Source organism: Alligator sinensis, unplaced genomic scaffold (assembly GCF_000455745.1).
Source record: "Alligator sinensis unplaced genomic scaffold, ASM45574v1 scaffold1600_1, whole genome shotgun sequence".
NCBI lineage: Eukaryota > Metazoa > Chordata > Crocodylia > Alligatoridae > Alligator > Alligator sinensis.
The window spans coordinates 272,150-282,330 of NW_005843142.1; the positions used below are offsets into that span (position 1 = coordinate 272,150).

General features: G+C 48.7%; 1 long non-coding RNA gene across 1 annotated transcript in view; it reads right to left on the reverse strand.

The window, feature by feature from the left end:
- The window catches only part of LOC102379324, a 52,660-nt gene that overhangs the window by 38,478 nt on the left and 4,001 nt on the right, over positions 1–10,181 (reverse strand). Inside the window, exon 2 of the long non-coding RNA XR_325356.3 lies at positions 2,079–2,176. This is a non-coding gene — a long non-coding RNA (uncharacterized LOC102379324). The remainder of the gene's footprint in view (positions 1–2,078; positions 2,177–10,181) is intronic.

Here is a 10,181-nt window from a genome sequence, read left to right on the forward strand (position 1 = left end):
CAATCCCTACCCTTTGTATTCCAATCACTACTTTTTATTTAGAAACTGTTTCCTGAAGTCCCTTCATAGCCTCTGATGAAGTAAGCCCTCTGCTTACAAAAGGTCATACTATACATAAAGTACATGAACTGTCGCTCCTGCTGCATTTGACATCATTGACCTTTCAGCTAGAGGGCAGATGTGACAAATCAGTGCAGAAATCTTAGTTCCTTTGCGCACACACTTGAAAAATCTCGTCTGAATAAACCACATTGTCCTAAGCACTTCTTAAATTCATTACATAGCTAGACGAGTATATTTATCTGCATGCAACTTCCATGAGTAGTTAGCTCTGTTATTCTGAAGTTAGACAGAAAGTGTGGCAGGGTGTCACTACGGATTACCTCATTTAGAGAAGCATGATCTTTTGTAAGCTACTTCTGTTGGATGCTATGGAATTTCAGAGAGCAGGGTCACTAATTAGAAAGGAATAAAGTCACTTATATATAAAAAATAGGAAAAGAGGAAGGAAAGGTGGGGGTACCGCTGAAAGGGGGGAGGTAAGTTGAAGAGATCAAAAGGGATAAACAAAGCAGTTAACTCAGTGAGGGTTTATAAGGATATACGGGTTATAAAAGCTAGTACAGGTAACAGGATAAGAATCCAGAATCTCTGTGGAGACTTCAGTCTGGGGATGATTTCTAGTTCCTCAATTTTGCATGCAGGATAATGGATCACAAGCCCTAAAATACATTATCTTTGACAGTGACACTGCTTCTGTTGCCATCATGATTTCCTGCTTTCTCCTCGCACACAACTATTTCAGATTAGGAAACTCCCTAACCCTACAAAGAAATGGTACTGCCATGGGCACATGCAAGGTCCCCTACTATGCCAATATATTCTGATGAGTTCAGCAGCTAGACCAGGCACGCTATCTCTAAGCAGTGTCTATGCTGTGATGTGCTGAGCTTGGAGCTGCGGCAGAGAAGTGTCACACCTACTTTTTCCTGCTCAGTGCCCAATAACTCTTGGACTGAATTCACATGTGCAGACATGGATGGTTTGTGGCACCACAGGTTTGTGGCAGGCAGTGCCTTAGCGTGGGGTCTCCACCTGTCACAGTGTGGGGGGCCCCTCAGTGGAGTCCCCACGCTGCGGCACACCAAGACAGGAGCAGTTAGCCCAGGGCTGCCTGCTCCCCTGTCTTCAAGTGCTGCTCCCCAGCTGGCCAGGGCACCAGATCCCTCAGTATGGGGGCTGCCTGCCAGCTAGCCTGAGTCAACCCCACCCCACCCCTCAGCACAAGGAACAGTGGAACAATGTTCCCCACTGTAAAGTGTATGGGTAGGGGCGTGCACTATGGCACAAAGTAGTGATACAAATTGTGCCGCTACTATTTGTGCTGCTGCAAACGCACGTCCCTGCTCATGTAGAACTCCTGCAGTGTAGCCTTGAGCACATGCCATGAAGCAAACCTAAGAGAGCACCTGAGTGTCCAGCAAAAAAAAGGAGCCACAAGCAGCCAAAAAAGGCCCCACTTTTACCTGCCACTGCGATGCTCAGCCTCAGAAATGCTGTGCAAGCCTACTGGCTTCTTTTTTGCTAGGGCCTGAATGGTCTCAGCTGCCCCAAAATTTAAAAAAAGTGGGGGGAAAAAGAAGAATTTTGGCCTGGACAGCTTGCAGATCCTCAGAGACTCTGCCAGGGCTCTAGTCAAAGCATAGACTACAATCTGAGGCTTGGCATGGCAAGCTCTGGGGCAATCCCACCCCTGCATGTGTTGGGGAGCAGGGAAAAGTCAAGAGTCCTCAAGCATTATTTTTTCAGGCTGAACTTGAAAAGCCCCCACCCAGTTAAGAACTCGTAACTTTTTGTGCAACACTTGAAAGCCCAGCACCTTGAGCCACAGGCCAGGCTTGTAAGCCTGCTTGCTTGCCTGACATCTGAGGGGCTAAATACCCCCATACCAAGATAAACACACACACATGCATACTTACACGCACATGCGCGCGCGCACACACACAAAATCAGAACCTGTGAGAGGGCCCCATGTCCAGCCAAAAAGGGGCCATAAGTAGCTAAACCCCTCCCTTTACCTGCCAGCCTGGTGCTCAGCCTCAGAGATGCCACGCAAGCCTATGGGGCGGCTGGCTTCTTTTCTGCTAGAGTCTGAATAGTCTTGGCTGCCCTAAAACTGAAAAAGAAAAAAAACTGTTAGTGGCTGCATCAACTTTCCCATCTTCAAAGGCATTCCCCAGGCTCCCACTAAAACACGCAGCTAGAATCTGGGGCTTGGTGTGGCATGCCAAAACCAGAAGGGGTTTCAGCATCCCACGCCAAAGCCTGCATTTTTGCAAGCCAGAGCCCTAGCAATAGTCAGGTGGGCTCTGAGGCCCATCTCAACTTGGTATGTGTCATAAGTTCTCAAGCCTGTACGGGGCACTCTTGAAGACCGAAGATCAGGTACTCGCACCCAGAACTAAAACTCACACCCTTTCAGGTCTGAGATCAGCACCTTGGCCCCTGGGCCACACAAGCTTGTACATTTGCCTCCCTGTAGACTGAGGACTCAAACTACCACCACCCAAAAGCAGGCACAGACACCCTTCGTAACAACATCATTAAAAGAATTTTTTTTAAATTAAAAAATAAAGTTTACAGGCCAAGTGAGAGGGCCCATGACTTGGCAGCAGCTGTAGAAGGTATATTATCCTTAAGTAAAGAACCTGTTGACTTTCTGGTCAGGGCAGTGGCAGGGATGAAAATACGTGACCACAAAGATATGGAAGAAGAGGCCAGCTAGGTTAATAATAAACACCGGTTGTTATTATGTGGATAGCATCGATGTATCTTTCTGCCAAAAAAAGAAGATTCTTACTCTATGCAAAATGTTTGATAAATCTTTATGTATTAGCAATAGTGACAATATCACCCTTTTTCCTGTGGAATAAATGAGCGGCATTCAGCAATAAGCTAGGAGGGCAGTCTAACCCAGATCCCCTTGAGTGGAGAAGCTCTGCAGGGAGTGGTATACAGCAAGAGATGTTTGCTTCTGTTTTGGGGGGGGGTCATTTTTTCCAAGAGGTTTGGGATGAGTTAAAGGAGAGAAGGAGGCCACAGGTGGGGTGCCTCAGAGGCATTCAGTGTTAAAAGAGTGACCTAGTTGGCTGTGAGGGGATAAAGCCTGGGGAGAGGGGCTAAAGCCAGTGGGCCAAGTGAGAGCAAAACAGGTGAAATCTTGGGAGGCACTGGAGCCCAAGCAGGACTAGGGGGCCCAGGTGAGAGACAGAGACTCCTTGCTGGGTTAGCTCTCCCTCTCTGGGCCCTCTTGGCCTTTGCAGTATTCATTCTCTTCCTTTCTGGTTCTCTGGCCTTAGTGTTTAAACTTGTAGGGTGCTTTAAGGCCACTCCTGGTCCTCTGGTCATTACTGTCCTAATTGCAACAAAACAGCCCTTCCAGGTACACACACAACTCCCCCCCTTCCATATGAACTCAAATCTTCACCCCTCTGGGCCAACATACCCCTCAGAGAAGAGGGGTTCTTTACCCTTGTCCACACTGGCTCCCTTTCTTGCGACACTAACATCCATGGGAGCACTTCATCTTTTCCCAGGTAGATTGAACTCTTTTGGCCTGAGGGCAAACCTTTTATGATAGTAAATCCCTTCTTGTCTGGCCCTTTGCTCAGCCTAAACACAGAGGGCGCTTGTATACATGACGGAGGGGTTTCTCATTAGCAGCCCTTTCAGTCCTGCCAGCTGCTTCTCTTTTGCTGCAGTCTCTGCTTAGTTCCAACTCACCTGTGGCGGGACCGCTGGCAGCTGCAGGTACCCCGTCTCTTCCCTTTGCTGCCCGCCACATCAGGCTTCTCCCTAGCGGCAGTTTTGTCTGTCCTCTGAGCTGGCATTTCATTTCCTGAGCTCTTATTCTTTCAGGCCACAAAAACCTGCCGGTTTTGTTTACTCTGCACTTTTTCCAGTAACAGGGCAAGGGTTCCCTCTCACAGTAAGGAGAAAATATTGTGTAACAAATAATAGTAGAAAAGAGAGGATAAGAACAAGATGGCATCATTGACCTGTTTCCATACATAGCTTGGTGATTTGAAATAGACTATAAGACGATACTAACCTCCCTTAAAACTTCCATGCATATTTTTTATTACTATTACTATTCAAAACCCACTCTTTTCCTAATACATGAGCAGAATAGTTTGATTACTTTCTGCAGAAAGATCTGTTTTAGCTTCAACGTATGTAAAGCAGAGAAACCTCATTTTCCACAGAATATGAGCCTGCTCCAATCTGCCCCTATTTGGACCTCCTTGACCAATTTGCATACCAAGAATCGAGTATTAACATTTCCTTCAGTTTCTCAACGTGTTATGTTCCCAGTGTGAGATCAAATAAATAACTTGGTAGTGCCACAAGATGGCACTTTTGAGCAAATATTTTCTTTTCTTTTAATTATCACTGAAGATCTTTCTGATAGTGGGTTTGTTTCTTTATTTGGTTGTTTTTTGTGTATTAAATGGTTCTTTCAGCTTCAGACATCTAACTAGTTCAGGAATACCGCTTGTACAGGCAACCCCCGCGTAGCGCTCTTAATGGATTCCTGAAAAATTGAGCGTTAAGAGAAACTGAAAGTATTTGACGACCCAAGATGGTGATCCTGAGCGTTATAATGAAACTCGCCGAGCTCTAAGTAAAATCAAGTATCAATTTCAAATTAACATTATACTGAAATAGCGCTAAGTGAAACAGTATTAAGCAGGGGTTGCCTGTATATGTAACACTGTAACAGAAGGAATACTCACCTGAAGAGGGTGTCCCTCATGTGAGGGCCCGGAGGGAGTGAACAACAAGGGAAATAGACCCACCTGCCCTGTCTGAGGGGCAGGAAGGGGTGTCACGGGGAGGAGGTTGGTTATGTATTACAGGAAGCGGAGCATGGGCACCAACCCGCAGCAGGAGCAGATCCCCGGTGCCATCGAGGGAGCTCCCATCACACCCACACTGGACTGATTATGCTTGCCTGAACTACGGTAATGTCAAGACAACAGCAGTCAACTGAAAGGGTATTCTTATGGGTGTCTACATCAGACTTACCGGGAGTTTCTTTCGGGTTTCGGATGCACATAAGGTTGCCTTACTGTATGGGGAGTAGACGTACTGCCTCTCCACCAGGGGTGAGATCACTTACCTATGCGTGTACATATGCTGTTATCAAGCTATAGCTATAAGCATTGAGTTCATAAGTATTATTCCATAAGTTACTTGAGTTATGAATTAAAACTTAGAACAGATAGCAATGTATATATATACAATAAATATTGTAAATAGTTACCTATTTTGTCAGAGTATTGTTACAGGAGGTATCTCTGTACCGGGATCCTGAGGTTAGCCCAAAGGAACCAAAAGGATGGGTCTATCTGGTGCCCCAGGGGTCCACAAATTGCCACTGGCAGTGGTTAACACCCTGCAGCAGGGTGTTATATATAAAAACGTGCTCATTCATATTGGTAGAATCTTTACTGTGAAACCAGAATTCCTTAGAGCAGTAATAATACTTCAGGTGTCACAAATTCCTTTAAATCCCATAAGCCCATTGGTGTAAATATCTTTAATTTAATTGGACTAGGTAATATATATATTTAGATATCAATATCTACATCTAGATATCGAGATCAAGATATCGAGATCAAGATCTATATATATATAGATCTAGAGCTAGAGATCTATCTAGATATATATATCTAGCTAGATAGGGGTGGGTGTGTGTGTGTGTGTGTGTGTGTGTGTGTGTGTGGTCAATCTTATTTTTAACAATAACAAAAAGTAGTAAAATGTGTCTATATACAGTATGTGCATAATATATAACTTCTAGTATATACTATTTGTTATTTTATTTCTGACAATATGATTTTATCCAGAATACATGACTCAGATGGACATAGAAGACTGATAAAACCTGAGATAACAAATTGTGTGATGTTTCCTTACTGTTTTAGCTTCCAACACTTCTACTCGGGGCCTTAGCAGCAGCATCTCTTACCTTAAACAGCACTGCCATATATTAAGAATTTGCATACTTGACCCTGCTGACAAACACAGTCCACAATGTTTTGTCAGAACCTAAGAACAAAAGCAAATAGCTAGACCCTGATTTTGGCATTCTGGCCAAGCTTGCTATACAAAAGACAATTTAATTTGAAGGCAGGCAAATGGGTTAGAGGTGCTCAGAATAAATTGCAGTAAATTTATTCCTCCGAAAACCCATCCAGTTGCTCTGGCTATGCTTTCTGTTGCCAGTCCACCCTTCCTGCTCTGACACCATTACCAGAGATGTGTATGGGAAGTGGCTAAAACCAGACTACCTCCCAGCCCAAAATGGGCTCCTGCAAATGTGATGTCTCCTTTATTGGAGCACACTCAAGAGCAGCACTTCCTACTCCAGGGGTGGGCAATTATTTGGACCTGAGGCAACATAAGGAGTTTTGATGAGCTGTCACAGGCCAAGTCAATACCCTCCTCTCTCTAGACTTACCTGCAGGGGGCTGCTCTCCACGTTGCCTGGCTGTGTTTTCAGCCATGTGTATGCGTGCAAGTGCACACGTGCATATGGTGCCCCCCGCATCCTACTCCCAGCAGCCCCAAGCAGCCTGCAAAGGGGAACCCACTGCTTTCCAAACTTGGATCCCTGCATGACACTGTGAATCTGGGGCAAATGCTGTCCCGGAGTCGTACAGCCCAGGACTGAGACTTGAGGGTCCCATTCCTGCCCAATTAGGGATGGGTGGTCATCCTAGGCCAGGCTGGCAGGTGTGGACAGTCAGAAGTGCGGTGCAGGCTGCCCTGGATGGGGGCAGTAACGGACCGTACCACCTGGGCGAGCTCTACTGCACGTGCCCCCTGCCCCACCCTCCCTCTGGCCCCTTAGTCAGCTCCCAGGACCTAGTGCCCAGCATGGGTGACTGCTGCCTTGAGTTGGAGGACAGGGCATGTGCCTCCCTGACACCAGTCAGCAACCGGGGGCGGGGGTCCTCGATGGCTGAATGCACTGACTAGAGGAGGGGGGTGGCCCCCGGCAGCTGATCTCACTGACCGGGGGGGCGTCCCCCCACAGCCGATCTCACTCACTTTTGCTGGCAGGGCCCCCCCCCCCCAGCCGATCTCACTCACTTTTGCTGGCGGCCCCTCTCCCCAGCCAGCACTCAGTGGGGGCACTTGCACTCCTGCCTGCCCCCCTGCCTGTTGGCTAAACAGGGAGCATGGCCTGATGGGGGGTGCACATGCCCCACCTACACATCGCCACTGGTGCCCAGGAAGCGCCCCTACCACACCCTCCCCACAAACTGTCTCCACAGGCCAGGGGCATGCAGGGAGTGGATTGCTGCTTGGCCCTGGGCCCTAGCCACACGCTGTCACTGCCCCACAACCTGGCCCTGTGATCTGGGCCTCGCCTTCCTGTCCTGCTCTCAAACACTTCTCCCTGCCTGCCTGCAGCCCCATCCGACATATGGAGCTTTAGTGAGTTGTTGTGTGGGGTGGAAGGAAGGGCAATGAGGTGATGCCAACTGCAATTAGCGTGACTTGATTCATGAAGGCTGAAGCAAAAAGGTATTAAATATTACAGCCTTTATGCATCATCTGTGACTTGATTGCCTTCTGCATATAGTATGGGACCTACACTTCTAACATGCTTGTAGAATCACTTTTATTATTGCCTTTTAGAACTCTTGCCAGTTATATCTCTCATCATCCCTTGGCTTTCCCGATTTTTTTTTTTTTTTTTTAATTTTTTTTTCTGCTTGCACACCCATGCAACACGCTTTACAGGCAACCCCCACTTAGCGCTCTTAATTGGTTTCAGAAAAATGGAGCACTAAGCGAAACAGCGTTAAGTGAAACCCATTTCTCCATAGGATTTAATGTAAATAAATATAATTGATTCCACACAACCTGCTGGCCCAGACCCCATGCTCCTGCTGCCCTGCCCTGCCCTGGGCCCCACCGCCACCGCTGGATTGCTGCAGGCTCAGGACGGTGTCTATGCCCCGCAGGTGAGTGCATGACTGGAACAGGACACGGGCTGCAGCCTGGGGGCAGGGGGGCCGCAGCCTGGGGGCGGGGGGAGCTCTGCAGGCTCGGCTCCGCTGCGACTTGGGGCGGGGGACAACGTGCACATGTCCTGCCATCCCGGGCCCTGCACTCCTGCCACCCTGCCCATTCTTGCTGCCACCACCACTCTTCCCCACCTGTCTGCCTGCTGCCTTAGTCCTGGGCACCAGCCCAGGCTCCACGGTCACGTGTTCCCCTTCTCACCACCCCCACTCCTCCCCGCCAATTCCAGGACCATGTGCAGGAGCAAACCCCGCTCTCCTGCTGCCCGACCCTGGGCCCCTGCTGGCTGTCGCTTACCACCGCTGCTGTTGCTGCTTCTCCCCAGCCCCGTGCTGAGCATTATAATAATATGCTCTGTGCGCTAAGTGAAACCAGGCTTTGCATGCCAGGTCATGCATTCTGGCTCATGCTTCATTCTGAGCATTGAGAACATCAGTGGGGAGTGGTCAAGACCCATTCTATCCATACCACGAAAGGAGACTGAGGCAGAAGGCTGCCCAGCCAAGCTGCTCCATGTGTGTTGGGATGCGTGTTGTACTCATGAGGGGAAAGGCCCCGAGTGCAGGGCTACCCATAGCCTGTTCTGGCTGGGCAGAAGCACCCATTCTCAAAGGGCCAAAGCTTCTTTCCCCCACCCATCAGTCCACCCCTATGCAAATGTAGCTCAGGTGGGCTCCTGAGCCTACTGGACCAGTGACAAGGCTTTAAAGTGCAAAGTTGCAGGGCTTGGCTGGCTATGTCATGGATGCTCAGGCCTCAAACAGGAAATGTGTAATTAAGGTGTTATTTAGGCTTATTACCATGGTTGACTTAACCTTAACAGAAGGTGGCAGGGCTTCAGGTTAGAAAGTTGAGGGGCCAGGTATATTAGGTCATGAATTATGTTCTCGGCACAAAACACACTGTGGCTGGGACACAGAGCACAGCCCCATTCCCTGGCAAGGCTGCCAGCCACTGAGGAGAGGAGTATGAAGTAGCTAGCAAAGCTTCCTCCTGTATCTTATTGGTTAATGAGCTGCCCTTGTCAGCCTGAGTTCAAAACCTGTCTTGATTTGTTGGCCTTTGAAGAAGTTTGTCTGTTCTCTTTTCCTTTGGAGAAGGGGAGGGGCTGAGATGCCCAACGTCCAACCCACACAAAGAGACAGGAACAGAAGCCTGCCCTGCCAAGCTGCTCCATGTGTGCAGGGATGCATATTCTACTTGGGAGGGGAAAGGCTGTGAATACAGGGCTGCTCATGGCTAGTTCTGGCTGGGCAGAGGTGCGCCTTCTCAAGGGGTCAAGGCTTTTTTCCCCACCTGCCCCAATGTAAGCATAACTCAGACTGGATCTTGAGCCCACCAGTGGTCAGGCTTTGGGGTGCAGTCACAGGACACAGATGGCCATGTTGTTGGTGCCCAGGCCAGAAATTGTAAATGTAAGGTGTTATAAATGCTTATTACCATGATTGAATTAACTTTAATGGAGGTTCTGAGTGGAAGCTCTTCTTCCAGTCCATAGTGATGCAAGCATAGTTCCTGAGCCCATCAGACCCAAGGTAGGGCTCTAGGATGAAAAGTTAAAGGGCTGGGCATGCTGAGTCCTGCATTCCTGTTCATGCTTGATTCTGAGCATTGTGAATGTCAGTGAGGATGCGTCTTTGCAAACTGTGCCTGGGGTATAGAGCAGTGCCCAAGTCCTGGCCCCATTCCCCTGCAATTCTGCCAGACACCAAGGAAGGGCCCCCACCCATGCAACTTTTTGCATGACAGTTCAGAACCCATTGCCCTGAGCCATGGGACAGGCCTGCAACACTTCCTGCCTCCAGCCTGAAGGGCGAAATAGCCCCATGCCAACCTATACACAAAACCCACAAAAAAAAATAAAAAATTCAGAACTGGTGAGAGGGCCCTGTATCCAGCAAAAAAGGGGCCACAAGCAGCCAAAAATGGCCCCACTTTTACCTGCCAGACTCGTGTTCAGCCTCAGAGATGTTATACAAACCTGCTGGGCTGCAAGGGCCATCCCTACGCAAGGGGGGGGGGAAATCAGGATGACCCCCCTGGGCCCCGTGGAGCTGGGCAGAGTGGCAGTGGCGACT